This window comes from Lagenorhynchus albirostris, chromosome 8 (assembly GCF_949774975.1).
Source record: "Lagenorhynchus albirostris chromosome 8, mLagAlb1.1, whole genome shotgun sequence".
Classification (NCBI taxonomy): Eukaryota; Metazoa; Chordata; class Mammalia; order Artiodactyla; family Delphinidae; genus Lagenorhynchus; species Lagenorhynchus albirostris.
In genome coordinates this window covers 44987090-45009254 of record NC_083102.1, presented here as the reverse complement: position 1 = coordinate 45009254, position 22165 = coordinate 44987090, and positions in this window count along the sequence as shown.

The following is a 22165-nucleotide window of genomic DNA, read 5'->3' as shown; positions in this document are numbered from 1 at the left end:
TTGATCAAATGAACTGGATCATTGCCAGATCTCCATTTCCTTCAGTGAGGTGTAGATACAACTTTTTGGGTGAGGCAGTTTCAGGGACAGAATTCATCATGTGAAGCAGCAGAGTCTAAGGGGAGGGGAAAAGCACCACAAAGCAAGTGATGATGTCATCCTTACATTTGGATACTCCATATGAGAGGTCATGGACTTAGTTTACTTCCTAATCACATAATCAGTTCAACAGGCCCCATAATCTCTGTATGGGACCATACTCCTTATTCTTCCTGGGAGTTGGTATCCAATTAGGAAAAAGGTCCTCATGATGTTGGTCTGTAATGAGGGGACTGAGTGACTAGGCAGAAGTAGAAGAGATGACAGAGCCCTTCCACACCCAGGGAAGACCTCTTTCATGATAGCTCATGCCAATGTTGGGGCTGGTGCCGTGAAGATGTACCATTTGCCATCTTAACTGACTGAACCAAAGTTCTCTCTTTATACGATTGTCTGCCCGCCAAAGTTTTCACTGAGCCACTCAGGTTTGATGATTTGTGTCTTGGAGGATGCTCTTACAGAAACATATATCTGTAGAAGTAAGGCATTTTTGGAATATGGGTCTTTCAACATTAACTAAAGTGTCAAATGATCTTGAATGTCTTTTACTGCAAAATAATAGAAGCAAGTTAAAAATAAAAAGGAATAACCACGCTGGAAATCATTAATGATGAAGGGTGATTAGAAAATGGCTACGATAGCCCAAATGTCCAGCACTGGATGAAATGATGAGTAAATTGTAGTATGTACATACTAATAGGGTATCAGCCATGAAAAGAAATGAAGTACTGATACTTTCTACAACGTAGATGAACTTCAAAAACATGCTAAGTAAAAGGAACCAGGCACAAAGGGTTGCATATTATATGACTGCATGTATATGAAATATCCAAAATAGGCAATGCCTCATTTAATTTGCCCTCAAATCATATGAAGTCAATAAGGAAACAGAGATCTACAAAGGGTAAGTAAATTTCCTCCAGAGGTTAGTAGTGGAGTTGGGGTTGGTGGTCTATTGCCAAGGGCTTCAGTGCTCTTAACCAGTACACCAGTGGTTTCTAGACCTCTAGATTTTACAAACTAATACAATTTCCAGAAACCAACATAAGGTAGTCATATTTTATTTTGTCTAGTATAAACATTGAGTAGCAAACAAATAATAAAAGCAAGAAACCCTACCACCATTATGCAATCAAATAAAAATATATTTTTATACCAAAAAGCAGAAGGACCTAATCTCAAAATAGAGAATTGTCTTTTGAAATGGATCTGTTTAGCTCTGTGAAAAATCTTGTCCTCATTTTGCTGTCCAGGAGGATTTCATAGTAGAGGCTGAGTTTTCTTTGCTGATGGCTGTTTGGGCAGCCAGCAATGAAGGTGGCCAGTGAGTGCTGGGGAGGGAAAGTCCCCATCTCTGTGCCCGTGCAAACCTCCCTCTCTGCCACCATGACCACTTTGTACATGGGACCATTGGACAAGTATTGGGGTGGCTGGAAAAGAAGAAGCTGATTGACACCCATCAGACAGGTCACATTGTCCACCAGATTCCTGAGATCGTCCTCCTCAGTGGATGTCCAATGGCAGAAATTTATGTGGGGCACACATATCTTCCTATACTGTGCCCATTCCTAGGAGTTACCTACCCACCTCCTCCTTTAGACCTCCTTGCCACCATTTTTCCAATATCATTTTTTCCTAAAACTTGACCTTCTGGCAAACCTTTTGAGCATTGCTCATGAATAATTGTAGATTCACATATGAAGCCTTCTCTCCTTGCAGATAAAGTGGACAACTAGATGTACTGCCCACAGTTTGGCTCCCTGGGAAGATTTTTCTCCTCTACTGCCTTCAGGGCTGTAACATAACCACGTTTCACCTCTGGCTGGTGCCAGTAGGCTGGAAAACACATCAGTAAACCTGCCCACGCATTCCCTTCCTCTGTTAACCAGTAATGGAGAGAACTCTCCAAGATATCACAGGTTCCGGCTGGGAAAGAGACAGCTCAGTATGAGGAGCAAGTACAGTGAGGGTCTGAGTCACCGTCTGTGCTCTTTACAGTCCCTTGCAGACTTGCTTGGGCAAAGTCTTAAGCAACCCATTTCCATTTGATGATGGAATACTGCTGTGCACATCCAATTTTCTGATCCAGTCAATCAGATCCCATCCAGTTCATGACAGGTAACCACTTGATGTTCCATGCTCAGGTGTTCAGACTCTACTAGGCTTGGTAGCAAGCCTGGATCTGACTTTCTAACAGAGTTGCCATTGGTAGGAGTTGGCATGGCCATACTCCAAACCCCAAGAGAGGTGTTCTGTGTTTGTCCTACTAGGACTTGCCAGAGAATCCGTGAGCATCCCTGTCTGCCGTAGACCCTTCCAGTCCACTTGGATATGATTGGTCAGAAGGTCCAAGTGGCTAAGCAGTTTGAATGGCCGCCCATGTTTAATCAAAACTGCCAGCCTCACAGGTGATCCAGAACTTGGGTCAGAGCAGTACACTTATGTTTTTTCTAGAATCCAAAGAGGCCCAACAAACCTAATGCTCTTTGGGAAAAATGGGTCAAGGTAAAATATTTGTCTTATACTTTAAAGACATACCCTGCTATGCTCCCCAACTGCTGGACCCTTGGAACCTTCAGTAATATGGCAGGCCTCTGAAATTTTGTGGAGATTTTATTCCATAGTCTGGGATGCACATGTCTTTCTAAGACACCTGAAGTTCTTGCTACTCTCTGTTCTCCAGATCCAACTAGCATGATATCAGGGATGAACTGGACCAGAGAAATATTTTGCGGGACACCAAGGCAGTCAAGATACCTCTGGACTGTCTTATGACAGAAAGCAAGAGAGTAGACAGAAGCCTTGCAAAGTATACAGTTTTCCCTTCTACTTGAAGACAACCTATTTCTATGTATATTTTCTTATCCCTTCCCTGGTTTATTGGGGTAATTACATGTGATGATTAAGCACTGCCATCTGGTTGCTATTACCCTGAGGTCCCATTATTTCCTTTGAAATCAGGAAGTTCAATGCCAGCTTCCACCTTTGTCTTCTGCATCACCACCTCAGGGACTTTCAAAGATGCTGGTTCTTCTCTTGTCAGTGCATTTCTAAATGCCTTGATAAAGCATTGTCCAGGTCCTCTCAGGGGAATGGTTAGGAGATGATGATAATTTGATTGTTCATGATGGTAGCACATGCCATGGATTGCCAGTGTCTTATTTTTCCCTGGCAGGAAGTTTGTTTGCGCTTTCATGAAATATGTGGGCAACTCATTCCCAGAATCCCACTTTGAGGGTCCGTTTTCTAGAACTAACCTGTATTAGTCAAGGTCCTAGCAAGAAATAGATGACATACTTTAATGGGATAAAACAGAAGAGTTTAATAAGGGAAGCAATCCTCACCTTTAGACCTGAATAGGCAAGAGGAGGAAACTGTTACCAGAATGTGGAAAGTGCTACGTGGGAAATGGATATCTGGCAGGAACTGTGGCCTTAAGTAGAGAAATGCAGCCAGTCCCCAAACCATATTCTGGCAGGGAAGAATAAGGTGGCTCCCTCTTCTTCCACACTTCAAGCAATGTCCTCATTTAGACCTTTTAGGTTTTCTCTTTGGTTAAATGCAATTGGAAGCCAAAGAACAAGAGCTCCTAGCGTTCACCTCTGGAGGTGAGCCTACTGCACAGAGCACAGTGGAGAAGGGTGGAGAGTGGATCTGGAAGGGCAAATGGAGAAGACCCAGCACTAAGGATGTTTCTGCATTCTGGAGTCATTGGGAAGTCATGACAACTTTTTTTGAGTAAAGACAATATTATTGGACTATGTTTTAGGATAAAGGTGGCATTAAAGTTTGGGTGATTTACAGAAGGGATATCTACCAGGAGACCAACAGTCTGAATGTCCATGACGTGAAGGTGTTGCAATGGGAATGGAGAGGATGGAGAAGAAGTTCGGAAGAAAAATATTCCGTGTATATATGTCTTTTATGCCAATCAGGTGATAGACAGTTGGGGTTTGAAGACTAGAGCTTCTATCTGATGCTGTATTAGTGAACCCAGTCAGGACGCTGTGAGGACTGCCTGCTGCAGCAGATTGCCTCAGAGTTCTGCTTTTGAAGTTAGAAAGCCAAATAGATGTGAAGAGCATTTGGTGTCTCCTCATTTCTATGCACATGGAGATTTCATATTCATATCAAAGGAAGTCAGTTGTGTATGGAAAGGAGAAAGTAATTTATGTTGGGGCCCTTATTTGTCAAACTCTATCAGGATTTCCTTCTTCTTGCTTATGAAAATGACAGAATTCACTTTAAATGCTTTGACAGCATGTGATGAAACTTTTATTGCTACCAGAGGTGGTAACCATAAAAATAATATTAGCTAATATTTATTGAGTACTTACAATGATCCAGGCAGTGTGCTTTGCACTATGTCTTATTAATCACTGGCAACAAACCTATGAGGTGGCAGGTATTCTTTATTATTCCCATGTTACAGATAAGGAAGCAGAGACTTAGACAAGTTAAGTCTAAGTTCACATAGAGAAGAAGAGACAAAGTTAGTTCTCTAAGGCAGAACTGGCCAGCTCTAAAGGCCATATTCTTAACTTTTATTCTCTGTTGTATCTCAATAAAATTTATGCTGATGATTGTCTATCGCCTGTTAATTATATATGCTTATGTGTGTGTGTGTGTACTCAGTGCATTTGAATCTTTGGTTTTATCCAGTGCTGCCATCAAAGTCAGGTTTTTAAACATATTAATAGTTAATATGATTAATTTTCCATTGGATGAGAAATTGATCAGGCTTTGGCTGAGTTATTTGGGCATAGGTAAGAATGAACAGAAGAATTATAGCTAATGTTTACACCAAGCACTTACTTTGGGCCAGGCACTGTTTAAGTCCTTTACATATATTATCTCATTTTATCCTCATGACAGTTCTGGGAGAGAAATACCAACGGGGTTTTTCTGAAATTTAGCAATAATTAACAAGGTGGAAAAATTGCCCTCAGATTGAAAGGCTGTATTAACACTTGTTTTAATATTTCCACATAAAATGACCCTTTGGAAACAGAATTTTGTCAGGACTAGTCAATTACCCATCCATACTTTCAGGTTTACTCATTCAGTCAGAAACTGCTGCCAGCTAATATTTATTCAGTTCTATTCTCAGTGATGGGTCTATTTTCAGTAATGGACCAGGCTGATGGCTAAAACATAGCCCCTGCTTTTGAGATGCCTACGTCTTAGCGGAGGGAGAACTGAGGTCCATCCACACGCCGCCAACACTTCCTGCCCTGGTGAAAAGCCGGTAAGAGAAACTGGATGGATCCAACCTTGATTGAGGAAGGGATACGATAACTAACAGTTTCTTAACATTTAAATTGAATTGTTAATTCAAGTTTGGTTGCTATCATGGAATTGTGATTACGCTGCTTTGTCCTAAATCGGGAGTATTGCCCTTCCTGACCTCTAACTCTAACCAAATTCTTGCCTTCCTGCTTGACTCACAGGTACAGAAAGCTCACCCCATTCAAATATTTTCTTTAAATGGGACTATTTTTTACTAGAAACAAGAAAATAACATCCTCATTTACCAATGTCTATTCTACCACTAATATGAGAGCTACACACAATTCTTTAAGCAGTCATTGAGCAGCAGTAAATGCCATTTAGTCGCCCCCTTGAGCAAGGACAGTTGGGTAACCCTGTTAGTACTTCTGATGTTCCCCCCGCCTTTAGGAAAAAAGAGGGAAAAAGAAGTTATTTCTTAATGTGTCAGTGAAAATTTCCCCTGTACATTAGGTTAAGATATTTTCGTACTCAACCTGCATCAGAGTGGTGCAACCCATTATGTTGATCATAAAATATTAGTCCCCAGGAAGAGTTTAGCTAAGAACACTTGCTAGAGCAGCAGTGTAGTCTGCAAATCGTTTGTGCAAACCATTGCTTCCATACAGCACCAAACTTATCCAGGGAGAAGAAATCACATTTCATCAGAGAACAGGTTTTCCATCTGATTTGTGCTCAGAACATGTAAAAAACATAGCAGATTGCATGCTGCATTGACTTAGGAACATACATATGCATTAAATCACTTATGTTTTACTCTTTTATGATGCATTGGTGAATTGTATTTCTTTTGCATTTGTAATTAGAAGGCGGAACAGATGTGATGGCTTCGTTTAAAGTGATATGTCCATTAAAATAACCTATACTACCAAGTAATTGTTTCCTCTAACAAGGGAGTCTGTCCATTGCAATGCCTTTTTTTGAGCCATTTAAATAGACAATGAGGAAAAACATGCATGTCTTTAGGAAATGTGGATTGATTATGGAAGTCAGAAATTTTTGTGATGGGGTTCAACTATTTTTATATATTGGTTGTTGCTTGTTTTTGTTGTTTTCTTCTTTTTATTCAGAGATGGGACATCATCAAATAAACATTCATTCCTTCAACATCACTTTTTATTCTCAAACTGAGACAAATAATCAGACTTGTCTGTATTTCCAAAGAGACCAAGACGTTTTTATTTTAGCAAGCTGCAGTACAGTAAACCTGAATACTCAACTATCACACGCTTGGTAATCAAATGTAGTTGATATTAGCACCAGCCCTTTGAACCTAAATAAAATGTAGATTTTTATTTTGATCAATACAGCTTTCTGGAGATCTGCAGTTATGCTTGATTGAGACAGACTGTGACAGCCAACGCAATAGCCAGCAGACAATTCTTTAATATATGAACTCAACTGACCCAATTACCCACCTCCAGCCCCAATGCAAATAACATCTGCGGCAGCCTTTTCACCATTTTATTCTTGCAACATCAATGCACTTGTGATAAAAAAATTTAACTAAAATTAGTCTTTGTAGAACAGATGCATATTAATACCTTGTACCACTATAATTAAACAGCTCTGTCTCTGAGTCACCAATGCTTGTAGACACATCCTCAAGTTCAAAGTTGACAATTTCTTTAAAGGGAAATTTAATATTGGGAACACCACATGGTCTGTACATAGCTTAAAAAGACAGTATGGTTTCATACAAATTCCGTTTAAGATACATTACTGCCAAAAATAACAATCCTTTCTTGACATAAAGCATGCAGAAAGGCTTTATAAGGGAAGAAATGTTGCAATGAAATATGTTATGATGATTATGATGTCCAATCTAATAATTGACGCTTCTGTATAGAAGGAGGCTACTGAAAGCACTAGTATTATGCCCTATGAAGCAGGTGGAAAGAAAATCCTTTCAAACTCCTTTAACCAGATTCCTGAGATGGTCAGCATAGTTGTATAATTGAACACTAGCAAATATATTTTGAGGCTTACTTCTCCTTGCTTGATGGTTTTATAGGGGAGGAAAAAGTTAGGGTCTCTGGCTGAGTCTGAACATTAAATTAACAAAGACAGATTAACAGAGAAAAGTATGAAAATTCACCAAGTTTAAGTTTTACGTGACATGGAAACCTTCATAAGGAAATGAAGACGCGAAGAAACAGTTTGACTTGAGAATTTTTATGCTGGGTTTGATGTGGAGTGGGCAGTCATGCAGAGATATGATAGGTTATGGAGTATGAAGTAAGTGTAGCAAACGGGGAAACTTAGCAAGACCCGTTTGTTAGGACAGTGTCCCCTTGTCTTCAAAGATAAGGATGCTCTCCTTTCTTCCATGTGTAGGGAAGGGACGTCTCACATGAAGGTTTATGACCTGTTTCAGGGAAGCAGGGTGGGAGGAAAGTCAAAGGGACTTTCCTGCTTCTGCTGTTTTCTCAAACTTCTTCAGCTTTAAATATTCAATATGCCAAGTGCCGTATTTTGGGGTAGTGTGTTTGCATGTACTGCAATATAGAAGAAAGGCTAGCTTTCTGTTTCTGCTATGGAAGTTTATCACTATTTCATGTTTCCGTGTTTCACTAGTCATGACTCTGATTTTCTATTTCTATAATAAACATATTGAATGTATACTATCTGTTGATAGTAGCTCTCAAATCCTATTTGGAAGGAAATATACAGACACTCTCAGATCAATGATTGTGAATTGATTTGACCAAGCAAATAAAACCTTTGATGCTTCCTAACCATTGATTTTCCATTTACAAAAGAGAAATAATGATAAATTTTCTTCAACTGCATTATATGCTCTGTGTTTCCTATAAATCCATATTTTATAAATTCTTTAAAGGTTTATTCAAAATGCCAATTAAGTAGTTGTTGGCAAAAGATTGATAGATATTAACAGCAAAGATGTTGCAATAGGAATAATAAACTCAATTTATTAAATTGATATCTTATTGGTTAGTTAATTATTTCTGAATATCATATAAACAGACACTCAGGAAGTATGTTAGGGAGCCTGTATTCTACAGTAGCCAAAAATGCACAGAAGGTTCAATACTCTATAAAGCTTACAACCGCTCATAAATCCACTTACATAAAGTATCATTATCTCTTTCAAGCTCAGGGGCTCGGGGAATGAAAAGGAAGAGTTTAAAGGTAGTTCTCTTATCAAGGAGGAAGTCATCTTTTGGGGACCCTTCTCAGCCCATCCTTTCAATAAGCATCACCTCCTGTGGGGTCACAACTGTGAGCCCTGGCAACCACATTTGTATGTTGGGACAGATTCTGCCCTTCTGCCCTCAGCAGATCAGGTGGGCACTGGGTGGTCCTTGCATGTGGCTGTAACCAGGGATATTTAAACACAAGTGTTGCAGGTCAGCCTTGTGCAGAGAGAAACAGAAAGAAGAGGCCATGCAATGTATCAGCAAGAATAATTTTATGGCTTTGATGTTTGTATCAATGTTCTATCACTGATGCAGTGGAAATATGAAAAACCAGTGTTTACTAATGTAAACTCTCTTGAGTTCTTTGACTGAAATTCTACTGCTTCCTGGGAAAAAGAGGTTAGATTGGATCACTTCTAGGACCAATACTCTATGTAGCTGTATTTGATTTTTTTCTTCATATTTTATGAAAATACATTTATTTTCCTTAAAGGAAATTTTGAGGCTAGCAATAGCTAGTAGCCACTAAGTTCTTTGATTTTTGAAACTTTTATTTAGATTTACTGTAGCTAAGAAGAAATTAAGATTCCTGTGTCGTCTTCTGATAATGCAAGTAAAAATGGATCTACTTTATTGTCTAAAACAGGGGGAATCCTTTCATCTGTTCCCTTGAAAATTTTAATTATTTAAATGCAAGGAATTTTTTTCAAGTTTCTGGAACAGCTACGGTGGCTGAATAGAGATTTTCCAACAAGTAGAAGCTCTTCTCTTGCCTCTCCAAAGAATGCACCGTTTACTTTTCTTTTTTTTTTTTTTTTTTTGCGGTACGCGGGCCTCTCACTGTTGCGGCCTCTCCCGTTGCGGAGCACAGGCTCCGGACATGCAAGCCCAGCGGCCATGGCTCACGGGCCCAGCTGCTCCGCGGCATGTGGGATGCTCCCGGACCGGGGCACGAACCCACGTCCCTGCATCGGCAGGTGGACTCTCAACCACTGCGCCACCAGGGAAGTCTCATTTACTTCTCTTTTGACCCTTGTTCCTTAAATGCTCCCTGTGTCCTTCACCCAAACCTCTCTTCCGTTTTCCTGTTATTTCTCTTGGCAATTTAATCCCCTCTTATGGCTTCAGTGATGATCCAAAATTTGTATCTTCACGCTTAGTCCTAAGTCTGTAAATGTCCCAAGCATATATAAGCAAACTTTCCCCAAAGCAAATATACATTTCCAAACAAAGATTGTGTGTATATAATATGTATGTATATATGTTGTGTGTATATATATCCCAATTTACATGTCTACAATTCTGTATCTCCAACCACATTTAAAATTGTCAGTCCCCAGGAGCTCTAAAACTGTACTGGTCATCATCCTTCCTAGACCTGTTTTTCCTTTTTGTTTATTTATTTTTATTTTATTTATTTTTGGCTGTGTTGGGTCTTCGTTGCTGTGCGTGGGCTTTCTCTAGTTGCACTGAGCGGGGGCTACTCTTTGTTGCAGTGCATGGGCTTCTCATTGCGGTGGCTTCTCTTGTTGAGGGGCACAGGCTCTAGGCGCACGGGCTTCAGTAGTTGTGGCATGCAGGCTCAGTAGCTACGGCTCGTGGGCTCTAGAGCACAGGCTCAGTAGTTGTGGTGCACGGGCTTAGTTGCCTGCGGCATGTGGGATCTTCCCGGACCAGGGTTCGAACCCGTGTCCCCTGCACTGGCAGGCGGATTCTTAACCACTGCGCCACCAGGGACGCCCTAGACCTGTTTTTCTACTCTCTTCCTATTTCTGTAGTCAATTCCATAGTCTCATCTTCCCAGACTCCAAGCAGAACCTCCTGGCTGTCTTTCAGTTCTTCAGTTCTTTTTCTATCCCTTGCCTCCCACAGCAAAGCCATCTGCTGAGCCCCAGTGACTTTACCTCTTCTTCAGTGTCTGTCTTTTCTGAACCTTCTACTTCACCCCCTTACTCTGCTCTACTGCATTGGGTTGCCAGCTGTTCTGCCCAAACTCAAAATGCTTTCCTCTTCCAACTGATTATTATCTGATTTCCAGATTAATCTTTTTCAAGCACAGTTCTGATTTTGTTACAGTGCCGCCAAGGTATTTCAGTGGCTTTCGTTTGCATTCAGCCTAAAATCCAAGCTCGCTATTTGGCATTAACGTACACTTTTGGTCTTTTCTCCTACTTTCTGCAGCCATGTGCTTGACATGCTTTTCCCACTGAAAAACACCTAGCTTCTCCAACTATGTATGGCCATTTTCTACTCCAAACGCCATTACAGAAGCCACCTAGATAAAGCTTTCTCCAAGGCTCCCAGCTGGAAGGATGCTTCCAGCTCCCTGAATCCACGTAGTTTTTGTTTTTCTTTCATCTATCTCATTGGTTTACCAGAGCTGCCAAAACAAAGTACAAAGACTGGGGGACTTAAACAACAGAAATTTATTTTCTCTCAAATCTGGAGGCCTAGAAGTCTGCGATTAAGGTGTTGGCAGGATTGAGGCCTTTTTCCTTGGCCTAGACATGGCGGTCTTCTCCCTGTGTCTTCACGTGGTCTTCCCTCTGTGTGTGTCAGTGTCCTAATCTCCTCCTCTTAAAAGGACAGCAGTCATATTGGATTAAGGTCCACCCAAATCACCTCATTTTAACTTAATTACTCCTTTAAAGAAACTGTCTCCAAATACAGTTAAATTCTGAGGTACTAGGGGTTGGGGCTTCAACAGACACAATTCAGTCCCTAACACCTATCTTTGCAGCATGTCTCACTTTTTTGTGTACATATCATAACTTTCCAAATTTATTCTTAATATGAGAGGGCAGGGTCCACGTTTCCTCCATGACATGACTATGCACACCCCATAAACACTCAACACAGTACCTTGCACACAAGAGATATGTAATACTTTTTTTAAGATGAAAAGAAAATAAATTGAACTTTCTTTAAGGTACATCTGGTATGTAAATAATAAAGACTATGTTAAGACAAATCAGTTGGGGCAGGTGTCAATTATTTGGATAATTCTTGCAAATACAGCTACTGAGAAACATGAAGTCTTTTAGCCAAGATTTTGCACATCGTTAGTGTTAGTTACACTAACCAACTAACTAGCTGATGTGTATTCTGCCACAAAGTATATTCTTTGGTCTGAATTATCTGACTAGCATTTCACAATGAGTATTGCCAAATGTCATATTCAAAGCGTTACAGAACGGGCACGGACTATAAAAAAACTTAGTTTTGTCTCATGGCCAATCTGTCTAATATAGAAACTCAATTCTAGCATATAATTACAAATTGATACATTGCTGTGGTGGATGGAAGATTCCTCAGGACTACTGAAATATTTGGTAGATACAGATCAATGACTAAAAATGACATAGGTAATTAAGGATGGGCTAGTGGAGTACCCTTCCTTTTAAAATCAGCATATATGGATCTTTTGAGATGTTGATCCATGTTTGCCCTTGGAAAATTTGCATTAAAAAGCCTGCAGAATTAAGAAATATAAATTGGCGCAATTGGTACATAATATTGCTTCTGACTTTTACAAATGCCTATATTAGGATAATTAGCCAACTCAAAGTAGCTTGAGAGAGAGAGAGAGAGAGAGAGAGAGAGAGAGGACTTTTAGGCTCCTCTAACTGAGAAGTTTCAGACAAGCTGAGCAGTAATTTTAACATCAACTTTCTGACTCTCGCCCTCTCTCTCTCCATCTCTGTCTTTCTCCCCTACTTCTCAGTATGTAGGCTTTTATCAGGAAAGAGCACACTCATCACAGAAACAAAGATGGCCCCTGTAGCTCCATGGACCCTTATTAATCATCATTTTAGAAGGAGAAAGAACCTCTTTCCTCTGACATACATATCAGCCCCCTCTTCAGGACTCTGAAAAGGGCAGGGTGGGGAGTTGGGTCTCCTGAAGTCAGTGGCAGGTGGGGAGGAAGTACAGATCCAAAGAAAGAGAAGTGCAGGTGAGGCAAAAAATAACAGAAGCCTCCCACAACTGCTGAACTATTTACAAACAAAATCTGTTTAACCTCTTTCTTGGGAAAATTCCCATCTTTTTTTTTAACTCAAAGTACATCAAAGTGGCAAAGATAATCCTTTTAAAGATAGGAAATCCATAAGAGAGTAAAACTTAATGCAATACAGTTAAATGAAATAAAGATAGGAAGTCCAGATAGTATTTTGTGATTAAACTAAATGCTGCTGCATAATAAAAATGTTAGGTGTTGGATGTATTCTGGCCTTCCAAGGTGAGCTTTTAAAGAGTGGTAATGGTAGCTAGGTACATTAGAATACTTAAAAGCTTTGGGGTAAAGCAAACAATCTGAATATGTTTTCTGCTTCCAAATCTTGCTCCTGCTGCTTGCTTATTGGAATTTTTCATTTCTTTCTCTTTTTATTACTTGAGCAAAAGGGACTGAATTTCTTTGGATTTTGCTTCATTCACTTGTCAGATGAGGCTATACTTTTCTTGGATGGTTGATGCCAGGGTTAAAGAGATGATGCACATAAAACACGTGTCGTGGAGTAGATCCTCAATAAAGGGTAGTTTTCCAGCATGACGAATACTCTTAACACAGTCAAGTTTGATTTCCCTTTCCCTTTATTAGCCATTTTTCCCAGTTGACAGTATACAATACAAATGGCAGCAAAAGTAGTTTGTTCAGGTGGTATATGGACTAGGAACAAAATGAATAATAAACTACGCTCACCATATTTCTGCTAATGAAAAAGACAAGCATATAAAAAAATTAATTACACCTTGTTATATGTCAGAAAGCCAGTAGAAAGGAAAGACAGAGCTGGACACCCACTGAGTCACAATCATGGTAAGGCGAACATTTTGATAAGAGAGAATATTGTACGTCACGTTGTCCCCGTCACTCTGTCAGTCACTGGTGACGCGGCCATATGAGGCCCGAAACAGCGCACAGCTGCTCAGCACAGCATCCAAACCAAAGAATACAGCAAGGTCTTATATGTTGACCCATCATTTAAAAAATTCAAAATCATATTTTCCGTTAATAGTGGAAAAATGGGTTGAGTACTTTACTGTAGCTTTGGATTTTGTGTTCAATATTTAAAGATGACATAACTTCCCTACACTTTTATTTCTCGAAAATAGGTTACTGGCAGGCTGAAAAATGTTTTTGAATATCTCTGAAAAAGATTCCCTTCCACTTGTAAAATGGCAAACCTCTCTTATAAGCCTATGGAAAGAATATTTAAGGGAGAGTGTTCAATAATGTTAGTTTTATCTAACTGTTGCTTCTTTGGGCCCACAACTGAGATTAAATGACAGGAATGGGATTTTCACCAGAAGAAATCATTCTGGAAGTTAGAGGAAAAACAGAAAAAAAAAAACTGAATTAATTTACACAGCCTAACATATGATCATAATTTTCTTCGCATGTGTTTATTGTTGGTAAAATTAAGAAAAATTCATATTTTAATCTGAAGTATATTCTCGTGAAATGTACGTGTCTGTGTGGTTAAATGTTTATGGAAACTTTTCAGTTTTTGCTGTTCAGCCTGCCTTCAAAATATTCAAATATATTTGGCTTTTGTAACTTCGCTAATTAAACCTTCTAAAACAGATGGAATTATAGAAATTAGAGGTATCATTTTAATTGGTTTACGATCTATGTGACACACAGTGCCATTCATACTGTATAAAATATATACGAATGGCTTGATAGAGATAGCATGCCAATTAATTTTTCTTTAACTCTTTCAATTAAATCTTGTTGTCTTTGTTATTTAATCCCCTTTCCTTTAACCTGGCTCCAAGCAAGTCTGGTCAACCCTAACTGTGAAGATACAGGTTGTAACCTGAACCATATTGGAGAGTTTCTTTCTTTTTTTTTTTTCTTTTGCTGTACGCGGGCCTCTCACTGTTGTGGCCTCTCCCGTTGCGGAGCACAGGCTCCGGACGCGCAGGCTCAGCGGCCATGGCTCACGGGCGCAGCCGCTCCGCGGCATGCGGGATCCTCCCGGACCGGGGCACGAACCCGTGTCCCCTGCATCGGCAGGCGGACTCTCAACCACTGCGCCACCAGGGAAGCCCCTTGGAGAGTTTCTTTTAGGATGACTGAAGGGTGGAGAGAATCTGAATTTACCTTCTTTGTAAAGAAAATAAATGACTTTAAGCCTTTAAGCCTGCGTGTGGCAGCCCCCTGGCGCGTTGCATAGATTAATCTTTCCTTTTAAAATATGATTGCCTAATGTATGTGAGCAACCATATTCCTCCGATTTTCTGGAATACCCTTGATTTCAAATATTCTGTTTTATCATCCCACTAAGAACACTTGCATCTATCAGATCTCATGTTCAGATGTTTGAGTTGAGATGGGGAGCTATAAGCTCTGTACATAGATTTTTAGAAGATTTGTATAGGCTGCTTCATGTGTATCTGAAGATCAAGAATCTGGTTGAATAAAGCTCACCCCAACCCTCAAAGATTCTCATTTTAAGGCCCACAACGAAGGCCTTGATTAAATAAACCTGGTTTACCCAGCAAAATAACCTGCCGTTTTGAAAGAAAAACACTATACTATCTTTTTTGGGCTAATTTTTAACAAAATTAAACTTGACTGTTTCTTTCAAATATCTCAAGTTGCCATTTCAATGTGATTTTAAACACACTATTCCCCTTTGTTGCCATGGTAACAGGTTTGGGCCCTCATGGGTGACAGGATAGTATCACAGGACTGGTTCCTGTTTGAACACCCATGTTCACTGGGTCTTGCCTTGCAGTGCGAGGACAGGAGGTTGGAATCACCGCACTTCCCACAGCAAGGTAAACCCATGTATCAAATCACACTCAGAGCTGGGAAAATCGCCCACAGCAGGGACAGATTACCTCTTAGAGTCACTATGGAGAACGATTCAAATTCTAGCTTTAATGATCCCAGATAGAGCCCTTCTCCTCCCCACCAATGTGACATTTTGCAGACATTTTATATATCAAGGAAATATTTAATTGAAACGTGCTTCTGAGGATGCCTACCGAGCTGGCTCTAGGCATCTTGCAGTGTTGCAGGGGTCAATTAAAAGAACGAATCAACTGTTTTTAAAACTTTAAAATATTTTTTAAAAAAAGGTGGGGTAAAGAAAGTGGACAAAAAGTAATGTTAAATAGCATGGAGCATGACTAATGGCGCTAGCATGTTAAAATCATTGGGAAAATGTCCTTGGAAGACAAATGAATTTTCAGCAGAATAATTAACTTAATTAACAAATTTGCATGCATATTCATCAGGCTATTGAAGTCTTTCCAGCCCAGCTTGATGAACGTTGGTGTAATAATTGTCTCATTTACATTCTGCAATCTACTACAATTTAGGGCATGCAAAAAAAGCCGACCTCTTCCCTTTGGCTTTCTTTAGAACACACACACTCCTAATAACAGGGCCATCACCCAGTCAGTGGCCTTAAGTTCTGGCCTTTTGAGAGAAACCCCCCCAGGACAGCTGAATATGGTTTCCCCAGCCCCCAGCCTTCCTCTTCTTTTTTTTTTTTTTTTTTCCTTTTGGCCCAGGTTCTCTGTTTTTGCCTCTGCTTGCTCTCCTGGGTAAATCTTGGCACCAGTTCTGACTTCAAATCTCCTGGGTCGCCAGACTGCATCATGTAAAAATTGCCATTTCCCTCTATCTCTGCAGGGCAATCTTTAAAGGCAGCAAGGTGTGACGCTCCAGACTGGCAGCTTGGCAAGACGGAGCCCATGGATACCAGCACACGGGAATCTGGACCGTTCACTCTGACAGCAGTCAGCACTGGGAACAAAAGGAATGGAGGGGGAAAAAAGAGCAAATGTATTTTTACATATTGTAGGCATATGGCCACAAGACCAGCAGAAATATATTTAATTACCAATTGCGAACATTGAGGAGAAAAACAGTGGGAAGGGAGGAAAAAATACTGTGTACACAGCAGTATTATTCTACTTTAACTTTTCACCTCGTTTTTGTTGTTTGTTTTGTTTTGTTTTGTGTTTTAGATGAAGACGATAGGGACGTTGATTAGAATTGCGTAGGGTTATCTGCTGGAATCCTACCAAAGGTGATGCGGGTTTTGACATGCCTTCCTGAATAGCGTAACATTACATAAGAAAATATAAAAGTTTTCTTTTAATTATTTTAATTATAAAATAATTGTACGAAGGTATTTTGGGGGGCCTGGTCGGGGGGGGACCTACCTGAAATACAACAATTAGACAATCTTACTGTTCTGTTAAAACTATACTTCTGATGTTACACATTCGTTTGGGCCTTAACAATGAACAAACCACATTTGAAAATTTATAGTTTTGTTCTTTCTTATGAAATCAGAACAGTTCAGCCCCCATTTACTGTCTGCTAGGAAGCAGGCACTGTGCTAGCCAGTGGGATGAACCAGATCTACTCCCTGCACTCGAGAAGCTCGAGTCTAAGATGGAAGTCTAAGATGGAAGACAAGTACACATATGTATAATTACACTATTAAATTATTAAGATATTAAAATATAACAAAAATTAAAAGTATAAGTATAGGGACTTCCCTGGTGGCACAGTGGTTAAGAATCCGCCTGCCAATGCAGGGGACACCGGTTCGATCCTTGGTCTGGGAAGATCCCACATGCCGCGGAGCAACTAAGCCCGTGTGCCACAACTACTGAGCCTGCGCTCTAGAGCCTGTGAGCCACAACTACTGAGCCCATATGCCACAACTACTGAAGCCCCCGCACCTAGAGCCCTTGCTCCGCAACAAGAGAAGCCACCACAATGAGAAGCCTGTGCACCGCAACAAAGAGTAGCCCCCGCTCGCCACAACCAGAGACAAGCCCGTGTGCAGCAACGGAGACCCAAAACGCAGCCAAAAATAAATAAAATTTAAACATAGTATAATTATAGTACACATACTAAAATATGTCCGTGTTATTAGGTAGGTATATTGATCCAGGGACCAGAGAGAATTGACTCTTACTTCAGCCTGGGATTCAGTCACCCAGGAAGGCCAGGGAAGAGTTCATTAACCCCTGGAAGAGTTAATGAAAATGTGCTTTTGGTCTCAGCAAGAGAGTAGATAAGAGGTCTCATGGAGCCCGCTGATCCTGTTGATTCTGTTTCCTCTGTGCCCTCTGAGGAGTGCCGGGGAGGGAGACCTTCAGCAGTAGGAGAGGCAGCAGCCCCAGCATTGAGGTAGGGTTGGGAGACTTGGCTGTATGATCAAGTTAGTAGCCATGGACTCTAGTTAGGAAGAGGAATCCCAAGGACCAAGGCAGGTAGACCTGATCCACCAAATTAGTGGCCAGGCCATGAGTTTCCCAGCCGTGATTAATATCTGGCAGGTATGCCTCTCAGGTTGACATTTCTGAAAATCATGTGGGCAGTTCTCTTCCTTTTTCTTTTTTTTTTTTTCATTTTAACATCTTTATTGGAGTATAATTGCTTTACAATGGTATGTTAGTTTCAGCTTCACAACAAAATGAATCAGTTATATATATATATATGTTCCCATATCTCTTCCCGCTTGCGTCTCCCTCCCTCCCACCCTCCCTATCCCACCCCTCCAGGCGGTCACAAAGCACCGAGCTGATCTCCCTGTGCTATGCGGCTGCTTCCCACTAGCTATCTACCTTACGTTTGGTAGTGTATATGTGTCCATGCCTCTCTCTCGCTTTGTCACCGTTTACCCTTCCCCCTCCCCATAGCCTCAAGTCCATTCTCTAGTAAGTCTGTGTCTTTATTCCTGTTTCACCCCTAGGTTTTTCATGACATTTTTTTTTCTTAAATTCCATATATATGTGTTAGCATACGGTATTTGTCTCTCTCTTTCTGACTTACTTCACTCTGTATGACAGACTTTAGGTCTATCCACCTCATTACAAATAGCTCAATTTCATTTCTTTTTATGGCTGAGTAATATTCCATTGTATATATGTGCCACATCTTCTTTATCCATTCATCCGATGATGGACACTTAGGTTGTTTCCATCTCTGGGCTATTGTAAATAGAGCTGCAGTGAACATTTTGGTACATGACTATTTTTGAATTATGGTTTTCTCAGGGTATATGCCCAGTAGTGGGATTGCTGGGTCATATGGTAGTTCTATTTGTAGTTTTTTAAGGAACCTCCATACTGTTCTCCACAGTGGCTGTATCAATTTACATTCCCACCAACAGTGCAAGAGGGTCCCCTTTTCTCCACACCCTCTCCAGCATTTATTGTTTCTAGATTTTTTGATGATGGCCATTCTGACTGGTGTGAGATGATATCTCATTGTAGTTTTGATTTGCATTTCTCTAATGATTAGTGATGTTGAGCATTCTTTCATGTGTTTGTTGGCACTCTGTATATCTTCTTTGGAGAAATGTCTATTTAGGTCTTCTGCCCATTTTTGGATTGGGTTGTTTGTTTTTTTGTTATTAAGCTGCATGAGCTGCTTATAAATTTTGGAGATTAATCCTTTGTCAGTTGCTTCATTTGCAAATATTTTCTCCCATTCTGAGGGTTGTCTTTTGGTCTTCTTTATGGTTTCCTTTGCTGCGCAAAAGCTTTGAAGTTTCATTAGGTCCCATTTGTTTACTTTTGTTTTTATTTCCATTTCTCTAGGAGGTGGGTCAAAAAGGATCTTGCTGTGATTTATGTCATAGAGTGTCCTGCCTATGTTTTCCTCTAAGAGTTTGATAGTTTCTGGCCTTATATTTAGGTCTTTAATCCACTTTGAGCTTATTTTTGTGTATGGTGTTAGGGAGTGATCTAATCTCATACTTTTACATGTAGCTGTCCAGTTTTCCCAGCACCACTTATTGAATAGGCTGTCCTTTCTCCACTGTACATTCCTGCCTCCTTTGTCAAAGATAAGGAGACCATATGTGCGTGGGTTTATCTCTGGGCTTTCTATCCTGTTCCATTGATCTATATTTCTGTTTTTGTGCCAGTACCATACTGTCTTGATTACTGTAGCTTTGTAGTATAGTCTGAAGTCAGGAAGCCTGATTCCTCCAGCTCCGTTTTCCATTCTCAAGATTGCTTTGGCTATTCGGGGTCTTTTGTGTTTCCATACAAATTGTGAAATTTTTTGTTCTAGTTCTGTGAAAAATGCCAGTGGTAGTTTGATAGGGATTGCATTGAATCTGTAGATTGCTTTGGGTAGTAGAGTCATTTTCACAATGTTCATTCTTCCAATCCAAGAACATGGTATATCTCTCCATCTATTTGTATCATCTTTAATTTCTTTCATCAGTGTCTTATAATTTTCTGCATACAGGTCTTTTGTCTCCTTAGGTAGGTTTATTCCTAGATATTTTATTCTTTTTGTTGCAATGGTAAATGGGAGTGTTTTCTTGATTTCACTTTCAGATTTTTCGTCCTTAGTGTATAGGAATGCCAGAGATTTCTGTGCATTAATTTTGTCTCCTGCTACTTTACCAAATTCATTGATTAGCTCTAGTAGTTTTCTGGTAGCATCTTTAGGATTCTCTATGTATAGTATCATGTCATCTGCAAAGAGTGACAGCTTTACTTCTTCTTTTCTCATTTGGATTCCTTTTATTTCCTTTTCTTCTCTGATTGCTGTGGCTAAAACTTCCAAAACTATGTTGAATAAGAGTGGTGAGAGTGGGCAACCTTGTCTTGTTCCTGATCTTAGTGGAAATGCTTTCAGTTTTTCACCATTGAGGATGATGTTGGCTGTGGGTTTGTCATATATGGCCTTTATTATGTTGAGGAAAGTTCCCTCTATGCCTACTTTCTGCAGGGTTTTTATCATAAATGGGTGTTGAATTTTGTCAAAAGCTTTCTCTGCATCTATTGAGATGATCATATGGTTTTTCTCCTTCAATTTGTTAATATGGTGTATCACGGTGATTGATTTGCGTATATTGAAGAATCCTTGCATTCCTGGAATAAACCCCACTTGATCATGGTGTATGATCCGTTTAATGTGCTGTTGGATTCTGTTTGCTAGTATTTTGTTGAGGATTTTTGCATCTATGTTCATCCGTGATATTGGCCTGTAGTTTTCTTTCTTTGTGACATCCTTGTCTGGTTTTGGTATCAGGGTGATGGTGGCCTTGTAGAATGAGTTGGGGAGTGTTCCTCCCTCTGCTATATTTTGGAAGAGTTTGAGAAGGATAGGTGATAGCTCTTCTGTAAATGTTTGATAGAATTCGCCTGTGAAGCCATCTGGTCCTGGGCTTTTGCTTGTTGGAAGATTTTTAATCACAGTTTCAATTTCAGTGCTTGTCATTGGTCTGTTCATATTTTCTATTTCTTCCTGATTCAGTCTTGGCAGGTTGTGCCTTTCTAAGAATTTGTCCATTTCTTCCAGGTTGTCCATTTTATTGGCATAGAGTTGCTTGTAGTAATCTTTCATGATCTTTTGTATTTCTGCAGTGTCAGTTGTTACTTCTCCTTTTTCATTTCTAATTCTATTGATTTGAGTCTTTTCCCTTTTTTTCTTGATGAGTCTGGCTAATGGTTTATCAATTTTGTTTATCTTTTCAAAGAACAAGCTTTTAGTTTTATTGATCTTTGCTATCGTTTCCTTCATTTCTTTTTCATTTATTTCTGATCTGATTTTTATGATTTCTTTCCTTCTGCTAACTTTGGGGTTTTTTTGGTTCTTCTTTCTCTAATTGCTTTAGGTGCAAGGTTAGGTTGTTTATTCGAGATGTTTCCTGTTTCTTAAGGTAGGATTGTATTGCTATAAACTTCCCTCTTAGAACTGCTTTTGCTGCATCCCATAGATTTTGAGTCGTCGTGTCTCCATTGTCATTTATTTCTAGGTATTTTTTGATTTCCTCTTTGATTTCTTCAGTGATCACTTTGTTATTAAGTAGTGTATTGTTTAGCCTCCATGTGTTTGTATTTTTTACAGATCTTTTCCTGTAATTGATATCTAGTCTCATAGTGTTGTGGTCGGAAAAGATACTTGATACAATTTCAATTTTCTTAAATTTACCAAGGCTTGATTTGTGACGCAAGATATGATCTATCCTGGAGAATGTTCCATAAGCACTTGAGAAAAATGTGTATTCTGTTGTTTTTGGATGGAATGTCTTATAAATATCAATTAAGTCCATCTCGTTTAATGTATCATTTAAAGCTTGTGTTTCCTTATTTATTTTCATATTGGATGATCTGTCCATTGGTGAAAGTGGGGTGTTAAAGTCCCCTACTATGAATGTGTTACTGTCGATTTCCCCTTTTATGGCTGTCAGTATTTGCCTTATGTATTGAGGTGCTCCTATGTTGGGTGCATAAATATTTACAATTGTTATATCTTCTTCTTGGATCGATCCCTTGATCATTATGTAGTGTCCTTCTTTGTCTCTTCTAATAGTCTTTGTTTTAAAGTCTATTTTGTCTGATATGAGAATTGCTACTCCAGCTTTCTTTTGGTTTCCATTTGCATGAAATACCTTTTTCCATCCCCTTACTTTCAGTCTGTATGTGTCTCTAGGTCTGAAGTGGGTCTCTTGTAGACAGCAAATATATGCATCTTGTTTTTGTATCCATTCAGCCAATCTGTGTCTTTTGGTGGGAGCATTTAGTCCATTTACATTTAAGGTAATTATCGATATGTGTGTTCCCATTCCCATTTTCTTAATTGTTTTGGGTTCATTATTGTAGGTCTTTTC